This window comes from Castanea sativa, chromosome 11 (genome assembly GCF_040712315.1).
Source record: "Castanea sativa cultivar Marrone di Chiusa Pesio chromosome 11, ASM4071231v1".
Classification (NCBI taxonomy): Eukaryota; Viridiplantae; Streptophyta; class Magnoliopsida; order Fagales; family Fagaceae; genus Castanea; species Castanea sativa.
In genome coordinates this window covers 34,311,008-34,322,901 of record NC_134023.1, presented here as the reverse complement: position 1 = coordinate 34,322,901, position 11,894 = coordinate 34,311,008, and positions in this window count along the sequence as shown.

Sequence of the window (11,894 nt, the reverse complement as noted above, 5' to 3'; positions counted from 1 at the left end):
AATTCAAACACTCACTCTCTCTCTCATAGTCTCTCACTCCCAAACACCCAAACGCTCAACTCATCGGCGGCTCTCCCTCTCTCTGTCATTCTCCTCTCAACTCATCGGCGGCTCGGGCTCATCGGTGGCTGGTTCTGTCGTCGGTGGCTCCTCTCAACTCATCGGTGGCTTGCTCTGTCGTCGGTGGCCCCTCTCCTCGTCGGACTGTGACCATCTCTCTGACCCACCGTCTCTCTCTCACTCTCAGGTAATTGATTCTTAAATTCATTATTTATTTAACTGTTTGCTTATTGAGAAATTTGACAACATACCAACCACACTACATTTCATGTGTTTTTGCCTACTTCATAAGTGATTTCCTTCAAGTACTTTAAAGAGGATGTGGCGATTATTTTGTATAAATCAGCTCTTACTGGATGTTAGGTTGATTCATTAGCTTAAATAAATTTGTGTCCTACAATTATCAAAAAAAAAAAAACGTGTGTCCTACCAAGCACCTACAAGTTTGCAATTTAAACCGTGGCTAGCCTTTAGTGTATTACTCCATTTCTTGTACTATTTTGTTATGGAGCTACTATTTTATAATGGAGCTTCTTCCATTAGATTGTGAGGGTAGATCTAGTTGCACTCGTATTCCAGTTCTTAAAATTCTCTTATTTTCAAGAACGAAACCCCCTAGTTTCAGCATTTAGTTAATGCTTTCAATATTTTTCTTGTCTGGCCCTCTTGAGAAAGAGGGATCATACTGCACTCATATTATTTTCTATTAAAAAACAGGATCTTGAATTAAACAAGAAGCTAGTCATTTCAGCTTTGCTTTTATTCTCAAAAAAAAAAAAAAAAAGTATAACAAAATTTAAAGGATACATCACTGTTGTTGAAGCTCTATTTGACTTGTTCTTTTTTTTAATTTCAAAAAAGAAAATGAAATGGTGAATGCTTATAGAATGCCAACTACTTGGTGAAGACTTTCTGCTTCATTTAAAATAAGGGAAGGGGAGGCATAGTTTATCCAAGCATTGTTGAACGATGTAGTTCCATTTTATTTCTAGATATATTCAATTTGAGGGAGGTTGGACCTTGGTGCAATGGCAAGTGCCATCCATGCAAGGGATTTGTCATGGGTTTGAATTTGGGAATCGGCTTCTTCAAAATTAGGGGTAAGGTTGCCTACCAACTATCATTTCCAAACCCAGTAGAAGCTGGAGCCCTGTGCACTTAGTACTAGCTTTTTAGATTTATTGAATTTGAGTTTTAATTCTTTGGGAGTGGATAGATACATATCATGTGTATTTGAACTATTTCCACTTTTTTAATAGAATTATTTTTACTTATAAAATAATATGTAATTCCATTTTTGTGTTCATATACGATTTCTTCCCTATTTCATGGTTTTAAGTTTTTATTTTTTATTTTTACATGTTTATGGATTTGGGGTTTTTATGTTTTCTTAATGAGATATGTCTACTAAGCCAATCCCCCCATCTCCTATATCTGTTTGCTTCTTGCCTACCAAAGTGTTTTGTTTTCATAGGAGTAGCGGCTCCTTTTTCCTTTCTAATTTCTTTGTAAGAAAACAGTTTTTCCTCATGTCCTTCCCTGACCTTATATGGAAAATGAAATGCTTAAGGAAAAGGGCCCTCCATGCTAACACAATCCTCATGAATGTGATTGAAGTTTGGTGATTGAGTTTCAAACATAAATGGATTTAGATGAGTAGTTGATAGAGAATTTATTGGGTTTTTGAATGAAAGGAGGGTGTGTGATTGGCGTGTTTGTGATGGTGGGATTGGATGCTCTAGCAAACTGTCATGTAGTTCTGATGACTGAGAAAAGGGGGAAAACGTTTCTTCAAAGTCTGAAACCAAAATGGCTCCCATCTTCTTCCATCAGTTGCTCCCCAAGATGTAATCCCAATTTTCTATCACTTTCCAAGTCAAAAGCCAAGCATGGGATTTTTTTTACAACTAAAACTGAAGGACGATCTTCAAGTATTTGACAATGTCAACACTTAAAGCATGAATGACTGCTTTTTTGTTGTATGTTTCTTTTTATTTTCTTATGTTTTTTGTTTTCAAATATGTATGGGTGCTGATTCTGACCCTTCTCGCCACTTCACTTTTTTTTTTTTTTTTCCAAATATATATAGGTGCTGATTCTGACCCTTCTCACCACCTCACATTCTTCTTAGGAAGTCTTTATAGAAAATAGAGAGATAGAGAAGAACAGAGTCATGGGGGTCAGGGAAGGGGGTCAAAGTAGGCATAATTTATCATGCCATTTTGGAAGAGTAGGCATAATTTAATGGGACATGTTTCAGATCTTTAGAAACAGCTTAATACTACCAACAAATTTGGTCATGCCAAAAAATATCTGGTAATATCTGAGAAATTCCTTGTATGTATTTGTTTGTGGGAAATGAGACTTGGGACGGATTTACTTTAAAGAAATCATGCTAACTTCAAAGATATAAAGCTTTAGGCAATTGATGCATTTTCTTCTAATTTAATATGTAGTATGGTCCGTTGCTTCCGGGGTGGATGATGAGTTCGGTCCCTGTCCCCGTGTTCCTTCGGTGTTAAGGTTTCTAACAGAACATCGATCATCTGCTATTTGGGAAGGCCAGGTAAAATTAAAATCGACGACCTGCTAAATTTCTATATTCTTTTCTTATCCTTTCACATTATGTTGATTTTTTTTTTTCATTTCTAAAATCCTAAGTTTGTCAATGGTATCACTAGCTTTGAATGCATAGTAATGTTCTTGCAAAATGGTCTCTAAATAATTATCTACCTCTTATCATTTTCGTTTTAGGCTATACTCCTGATTTTGTTGATGAAATTCTTCTTGAGCATAACCTTAATCTTGATATATAGCTTTTGTATTTTTGGTTTTTGTATAAAAAAAGTAAGGAGACTACAAACGCTTCGTTAAATAAGTTGTCATAAACTCATGGAAATTCCAATTGAATAATTTATAGTCTATTTTCCCAACAATAGCTACAATCATTTATACAAAGGTAATGACATATTACATCTCATCACCATGGTTCTATCATGTGCAGGATCCGGGGGTATTGAAATGTCGTGGTCGTAATGAGGAGTTTCGAAAACGAAGTCCGATGGTGGATGATCGCGTCCTCGACATTGTCAAGAGAATTGGATTAGAGGGGCTGTAAAGGACCCCATTTAGAGAGCTTGATCATAATTTGATAACGGCCTTTGTTGAGCGATGGCGGCCTGAAACCCACACCTTCCACCTTCCACATGGTGAGATGACGATCACATTACAAGACGTGGAGGTTCTGTTGGGGATTCCAATTGATGGTGAGGCAATTGTTGGAACTTGTGCCTTGAGGTGGGCTGTTGAATGTCAGGAGATGCTTGGAATTGTTACTAATTCAGTGGTGCTTAAAGGACAGAGGATCCAAATCAAGAAGCTACTTGAAAAAATTGACCAAGGGTTGCCCGATGGTGCAGGAGAGGTTGCTGTGCATCAGTATGCACAGTGTTATATTCTAGCACTCCTAGGCGACACAATTTTCGCTGACAAGTCTGGCGATAGGGTGCATACGATGTGGTTGCAGATGTTGAGGGACCTTCACAATCCACCTCGGTACAGTTGGGGGAGCGCTTGCCTTGCATGGTTGTAGCAGTTATGCAGGCAACCGACAAAAACGCTAGTCGATTTGGTGGGGCTTTAATACTCGTTCAATATTGGGCATGGTCCAGATTTCCTTTTTTGTGCCCAAGGATGGACCTCCCACCAGATGGTGCATATGGCCCACCATTGCCATCTTCGCCATTGTCTATTAAGTAAGTCTCTTCCTTGGCCGATTCTCTCTATTTTTTTTGGATCCATCATTTTAAACGATATGATACATTGAACTTAGCATTATTCAACTACTTAAGTTTTTGAACTTCGCATTACAAAATAATTGAACTTAGCATTATTCAAGTATTATTCTACAACTAAAGATGCATATGTAGTGTAGTAGTAGTATTCCAAGGAAAAACTCGATAAAATGTGGATTTTTTAAGCTTCCATCAGCAAACAGCATACATATCCTTTTTCTTTTTTATTACATTGCATAATTGGTAGATATTGATTTCCTCTTTCTTCATTGTAGGTTGGTTTGGGTCGTGAGCACGAAGAATAGCCCCGCCGAAATCTGTTTGGTTCGGTACCGTCAGCTTCTAGATTCTATGTATCCCAACCAGGTATCCAAATTATGTTTCAATCCCTAATGTTATCTTAGTGTATACTGTTATAACTGTAAAATATGTCAATTCAAAATAATGGAACATTGCATAATGTGCTGTGCTTTTTTTTTTACTACAACAGGTGGTGTGGCAACCATATGAAGCCGAATTAGGCCACCTGCCTGCGTTCTGTGTAGCAGGAAGGGACATGTGGATGGCGAGGGTGCCGCTTGTATGTTTCTGGCTAGTAGAGAAACATACACCGGATCGTGTTCTTCGTCAATTTGGGATGGTGCAAGAAATTCCTGAAGATGTTTGATGAGAATCAACAAGCATTCAAGGATCCATTGCATGTTCCAGTTGGGCCTATTACAAGAGCAAGATCCAAGAAGATCCAAGAAGCACTTAATGGGCTGATTCAAGAGATTTGGGCTGATTCTAACGCAGGACATTCCAAGCTTGGCCCAAAGGAAGACGAAAGTGTAATAAATTTAATTCAAGCTACTTAGGGCTTACATCCGACTTAATTGGGAGTGATTTATGGCATGAATTAATGGCTGATTGACTTTTCACTGTATCGAGTTAAGTGCAGATTTTTTCCTATTTTGGATCCGCTAATTTCAGACCAAATCAGCTTTTATTTAGGGTTTTATTATTTAGTACGTTTTTTAGGTATTTTCCTTGTTTTTAGGTGCATTTAATGCTTTTTAGGTCAAACTTGATTCCTGATATGGTAAGGTATCAATTAGGAGTTATTTCAGAATATATTTTCTTGTCTGTCAAGTTTTGTGGAGTCCTTAAATAGGCTCTGAAGTCTGTAAACGTTTTTTGAAGATTATTATTGAATAAAATTCAGAAAAGGTGAGGCTTTGCTCTCTTTTGGTTCTTCAAGAACTGTGAACTTATCAAGGATTCTTCCTTGTGGCGTTCAAACTTTATACCTTTGGTTCGTGATTCTTTATAATCATTGGGTCAAGGTCAACTTATACCTTTGGTTCGCGTTTCTCTTATAAACGTTGGGTCAGGGTTTCTATCATAAATCTGATTTTTAGCTTTCCTGGGTTAAATATTCCAATATTTTTGTTGGGTCTCAAAGCGTGTCGATTGAGGTTCGCATCATTTGTTGATACTGACGATGCCCTTCATAAGATAGACCTGAGACCTTTGGAGGGTGGTGTTGCATCTGACAACTACAAGGCTATGAATCTGACAAGGCTATGAATCTGACAACTCTTAGCTATACTTTAAACCTTGTATCATACCTTTGGAGGGTGGTGTTGCATCTGGATTTAAAACGCCTGAGGAAGAAGTATTTGAAACACGGTTGTATGTCTGTAGAGGAAAACGAGTTGTCAGAATGAAGCAGGCATTGCAAATTAACTTCATGAATTCAATGAACTTTAGATGTAGATTTTCACAGATCAAGGAATCATCATTCTCCATTTTGCTTGTGCAGGTCCCTTTTGCTCGATCCTCACTGAATCATGATGATGTATTTATCCTGGACACTCAGAATAAGATTTATCAGTTCAATGGTGCAAATTCCAATATTCAGGAAAGGGCCAAGGCCTTGGAAGTAATTCAGTTTTTGAAGGAAAAGTATCACGATGGAACTTGTGATGTTGCAATTGTTGGTAAGGTCACATGTATATATGATTTTTATGATGCTATTTTTCTATCTACTATTCTCAAAAAGTTTGCATTTTCCTGCCACTATTTTGTTTTCATTCATTTTTAGTTGTACCCATGGTTCTCAATTCTTCATTTGATAACTTGATTGTTCTTAATGGTGTTCACCGTGACAGATGATGGGAAGTTGGATACTGAGTCAGACTCTGGTGAGTTCTGGGTCCTCTTTGGTGGTTTTGCTCCTATTGGAAAAAAAGGTCACTAGTGAAGATGACATTATTCCTGAGGCTACTCCTGCTAAACTTTATAGGTATTTTATTCCATCTGCTTCTTTCTGCGTAAGAGTGAGGCTTTCTCCAGTAAACTTTCTTCCTTTTATATTTCTCTAGTATAGGAAGGAAAAGATCACAAGTTGATTTTAAATGTTTGTCAGGCAGCTTCAAAAAATCTAATTTTGTTTGCATTTATAACTTACTGGTATAAGAGTAAATGATATTACTTACATCTTCAATATTGTCCTTGAGGTCAAGCATATAACCAAGAGGCTGATAGTCATATATATTAACAACTTAAATGAATTTCTTGCCTCTCTTTTGTTCTTTTCATTATTTTGTTATTTCATTCATTCCATATTAAATGTCTTGCTTTCCTTTTGGAGCGTCCCTTAGTGAGTATCCACTTTCAAAAAGTAAAAGCATTTAAACCTTCATCTTCCAATATTATCCAATAGTAATTCAAAAAACCAATCAGGACACATTTTAACTTTATTAAATATCCTGCCTTTTCAAACCAAGACATACAAGTATTAGGATGGAGGGCCTATGATTTTAAAAGGTATATATTAGGTTTTTTTTTAATGAAAAAGGTATATATTAGTTGCTCTTGCTCCATCATTTTCTTTTTTTTGTTTGGATGAAAGATAGCATGCCAGTGTTTCATGTTGACTAAAGTTATCAACATAATTTTAACTTGGCTTGCTGGTTTCTACAGCGTCACTGACGGACAGGTGAAGATAGTAGAAAATGAACTATCCAAATCCCTGTTGGAAAACAACAAATGCTATCTACTGGACTGTGGTGCTGAGGTATTTGTTTGGATTGTTTGGGTAACGCAAGTGGAGGAGAGAAAAGCTGCCATCCAAGTGGCTGAGGTAGTAGCTTGACAACTGTACTAAAATCTGGGCTGCCAAATTGCCTTTCCTTTATCTGCTATATCTTAAAAGAAATTCACAAATTAATTTTCTTTAACATGCATTTTATCGTTGCATTTATTTAATAGCTTCTACCCTATGCCTCCTAAGAACAATCTTGATATTTTTACCCCAACTTGGTTTACATCATCAACGTTCTCCCGAGAAAGGATGATGCAAAATTGGTCGGCACCAAAATTCATCTCTTTCATTGCAAATTCTTCTTTCATTTTGGACTGAATAACTGGATATTACTAACTTCTGAAAATGCAACATTCTTACGGATCTTTATGTGAATAACGGATCTTCATGTGTGTGCGTGTGTGTTTGTTTGTTTTATTATTATTATAAAGTGGCAGACCTTTGTTTTGTGGGCAAGAAAACAACATTTGAAATAGAGCTTGTGAATGTCAATTATATACACCTGTTTATGGGCACCAAAGGTGGGAAAAGGGGTAGCTTGTCAGAAGACCAAATCCTAGAGGCCTAAGTAGATCCTTGCTTGAATTGATATTGAATAGATCATGGCTGGTTTTCTGGTTTGATCTTCATGTGAATAACTGGTAATTCTATGTTGGTTTTTTGGTCATTAATTTCCAGGCCAGTGGAAGAGCATTGCCCTTGGCTGCTGGGTTTGTGGGTCAGGCAGAGGCAAGGGAAGCATCTGATCTTGTAGTTGATATGATACGGCAGAAGAAAATGGCTGGGCGGGCACTTCTACCGTTGGGCCTCCTGTACCGGAAGACGCTCTCTCGGCTCTTGGAATAGCGCAGGAAATACGCGACAAGGTACTTCTCACATTTTATCTTAGTAACTTGTTTTTTTATTTATTTATTTTTTATCAACATTTTTTGTGTTTCCTTGGTGAGAGTTCTTTGTTGATGTTTCATGTTTTTCCCCCATTATGATATTAGATGATTGATGGTCCCCCATTGGGTCAGAAGTGTACTCATCAGAAGTAAAGAAAACTGAGATTTTGATGGAAAACTTTCGACGGGCCATTGGTCTACGTATCAAGGAAAATAAAGAAGTCTATGAAGTTGAGGCAAGTTACTAATGCTTCTTTGATATTAGTTTGATGTGACCATAATCTCTGTGTTATTTTTATCTTTACTTCTTAATTTTTGATATGTTGCCGTTCTTGTCATAGATTACTGAACTTTCCCCGGAAGAAGCTGAGAGTGTGACAGGTGGCTATGGTAAAAGTATAAGCAAAACTTTTGGAACTTTGAATCTTGGGAGAAGAGGAAATCAATTACAATTCAACTACCTGCTGGAAGGGTGCCTGTTGGTGACACTCGTGTGCAGTTCCACTGTGATCAAGTCCGCATGTTGGTGTGCCATGAGACTCAGCTAGCAGTCTATGATGCTTCCAAAATGGAACGAATTCGGCAGGTAAAAGCTGTCATTTATGTCTTAACAATCTATTTTTATGGGTGTTTGGGTAATGAACTCACTAAAATGATTTCTAGTTCATATGAAATTTTACAGCTAGTTAAATTTGTGAATATTAGATATTATTCTCTGACAGTAGTGACATTTATTAATTTCTTGAACGGTTTAGTTAATTCTCTGCTTCTTCTATTTTATTTAGAAATTTGCTTTTGTTGGTTGTGTATCTTTGGGAGATCGGAATACCTAAACACTCAAATTGCTTGGTTTTTTATATTTTACCTCTTTAGGGAATTAATACTCAATGTACAATGGCTGATTTATTGTACTTCAGATTCATGGATGCTAGGTTGTCAGGGCTTGGATTGTGTTAGATTTAATTGATAGGAAATTTAAATGTCTTTTTCAAATAATTTTTTTTTTTAGATAAGTCTTTCTTCCTATCTTTCTCAGTAGTGGGCTAAATTTTTATAGACGCCAGTATTGATAGCCAGGGTCTCTTACAAAATTCAGAGGGCGAAGGGTTTTTCATAGGCTGAAATTTTTTGTTTATATCAGAAACCAAAAGGTTCTTCCAAATTCTTAAGGATCCCATATGTCAGTCTAAACAAACCTCAAGAGGTGGCACATTTGGCTGGAGATCACGCCTTATTAGGTGGAGGTCACTAGTTCGAATTTTCTCCGTCCCTTGACCAAAAAACCTACTTATAAAAGAAGCCTAAATAGTATGGGGTTTACATTTTGATAACCTCTCACATATTTGTCAAAGATAACTTAATGTTACAAAATATGATCTCAGGATTGGTGAAAGAAGTTAAGATTGGAGGGCAGCGAAGTTGAAATGGTAGTGGTATTTAGGATTCAAGTCTTAAGTGAACCCAGAATGGAGTTACTAGCTAGTTTGCTGTAAAAGGACTGTGTGTGGTAAAAGGACTGTGTTTGGTGAGAGGTTAGAGCTTTCAAGAGCTCCTCATAGCTTCCTCATTGAGTAATTTGACCACCATTCATAACCTGGAAAGTTAAGAAACAGAATACTATTAGCTATGGATAACAAAAATTTATGCATACAAAATTTAAAATTAATCTTAACTTTTAGAATTTAGTAAATACTTCCCAAAATTTTATCAACTTCTGAGAGAAACTCCACTTGGTGAGTCACTAGAGTGACAGTTTTGTTTTCAAGAGCAGCCATGACACAATCCTGCAATTTCATATTTTTTTACTTGTTTAAAAAACTACATCAAAGATGAGGATTCTTTCTTGGCTCAACTATTTCATAATCTACAAACTTTGTGTATACAACTTCATCCAATCTGAAAATCCACATTTTCGTTTTGCGCTTTATAGTTTCTTTTATATAAATTACATAATAATTTTATAGGGTGAGTCCCTTTTTGAGAATTACATTGATGCTTCTCCCATACAACAACAATTGAGGAAAAAAGAAGGCAACAACAAATTGATGCTTCTGTCAAATCCTCAATAAGATTTACCTCAGTGATGATTAAAACTATGTCATAGGCTAAGAAAGTTGGTCGATGGAATTTCAACAATAAGGTATTTCCTTTTTTTGTTACTATTTCAGATTTTGATAACATATATTCTTACGGTATTTTCAACATTCCATGTAGAAAGTAGTGCAGCCCACAAAGATTGAACGCTGGGCTGTAGTGAACTTCTCAGCGTGTTGTGATACACAAAGTCTTGTACGGGATCTAATTAAATATGAAGATCTGAAAGGAATTGTAAGTATATGTTCCTGATATGAATGCTATAATGCCTTGTTTGATAATTGATAGTTATCTCTCTTATGTTCTTGTAGCAAATAAATGCTCCAGTCGATGTGTTTCAAGAAAATCTATGGAAGAGACACGCTCCACCCATGGCTACAGTGGAGAAGATGTTTGAGGATATACAATCAAAACTTCCTGGTGGTCCACAGTTTCTTCTATGCTTGCTTCTCGAGAGAAAAAACTCTGATCTTTATGGTAGAGCGATATTATCCATTCCCACCTTCACAGATGGAGTTGTCTTCTATGCTTGTTATCTATAGAGTCTACACCTTTCAAGCTTCTGGAGGAAGTGAAAGATTTGAAAGAGTTGGCTGCTAAATTACATGGTGTAAAAGAAATTTGTTTGAAAATTCGATTTTTGTTATTATTTCATTTCAACATGTTGTAACCTGCTTGCTTAATCTTACTTTTTTGAGTATAATCTTATTTGGAACTGTTAACTGTTATTTGTATTTAATTTTTGGTGCCCACAACAATCATTAACAAGTAGAACTTAAGCTACTTCTATTGGCAATGTGTAAAGTGCAAAATGAGTACATGTGGTGTGAAGGAATTTTGTGCGTATGTTGAACTGGCAATCTCAACAATACTTATGTCCACCTATTTTAGCAAATGAGTACTCATAACTTGTGGGAACTTCTAATACGGCCTTTTGGACAAGTCAATCTCATTTATAAATCATGTCATTCTTTAATAAAATCATGAGTGAGGACTGAATGGGGCAAGATTTTTTTGTGAGGTTGACACATAGGGCTTGACAGGAAACCACCAGAAGGGAAAAAAAAAAAAAAAAAACACCAATAAATCGAGTTCAGTAAACTCGATTTATGTGGCCTTATAAATCGAGTTCATTGAACTCGAGTTCTACATATTGAGTACTCGAATACCGAAAATTCGAGTTTCCAGGCAGAGAGTTGGGACAAAGTCGATCCCTATGAAGTTGATTTTTACGTTTTTTTTTTCTTTTTTTTTCCTTACTTTTTTTCGTATCCTTTTTTTGCTTGGTTTTTTTCCGTTTTTTTTTCTTACTGTTTTTTTTTCCTTTCTTTTGCTTACTTTTTTTTCTTACCTTTTTTGTTGCTTACTTTTTTTTTTTTCCTTTTGTTTTCTTCCTTTTTTTTTCCCTGTAGTGCAGAAACAGATCCTTTTGCTCTCTCTATTCAGTATGTTAACTAAAGTATAAGCAAAACTTTTAGAAAACCACCTTATTGGTTATTTTCCTTCCTCACAAGTAATGACACCATCAACTTAACAAGACTAAAAACTATAAAAAGTAAGTGAACAATGTCATGCAGAGTAAAAATAAGACAAGACTTGACGAAAATAAGGTGGTAAAAGAATCCAAAGCTATACAGATGAGGAAGAAAATGGGTACATTGGATACAGAATTCTTCGATTACAAGTGCATTCAGTGATAAAAGAAAATAATAATTGTGCCGATACAACCCAAAGAGTAAGTTCAAATACATAATAAAGAGAACCACAATTTACATCTACAATGGCATTCCAAAATCGAGTATCCGCATACCGAGAAAAATTGAAATATTGTTGTTAGATACCAATGTGCCTAAAACAATGGTAGTAATCTACGTAACTTGGATAATTGATATGCACATGAAATTTTATATAAAAGCATCACTTACCTAGGTTGGGCCGTCGAGTATTGCTTGTCGAAGCCCCACGGGAAAG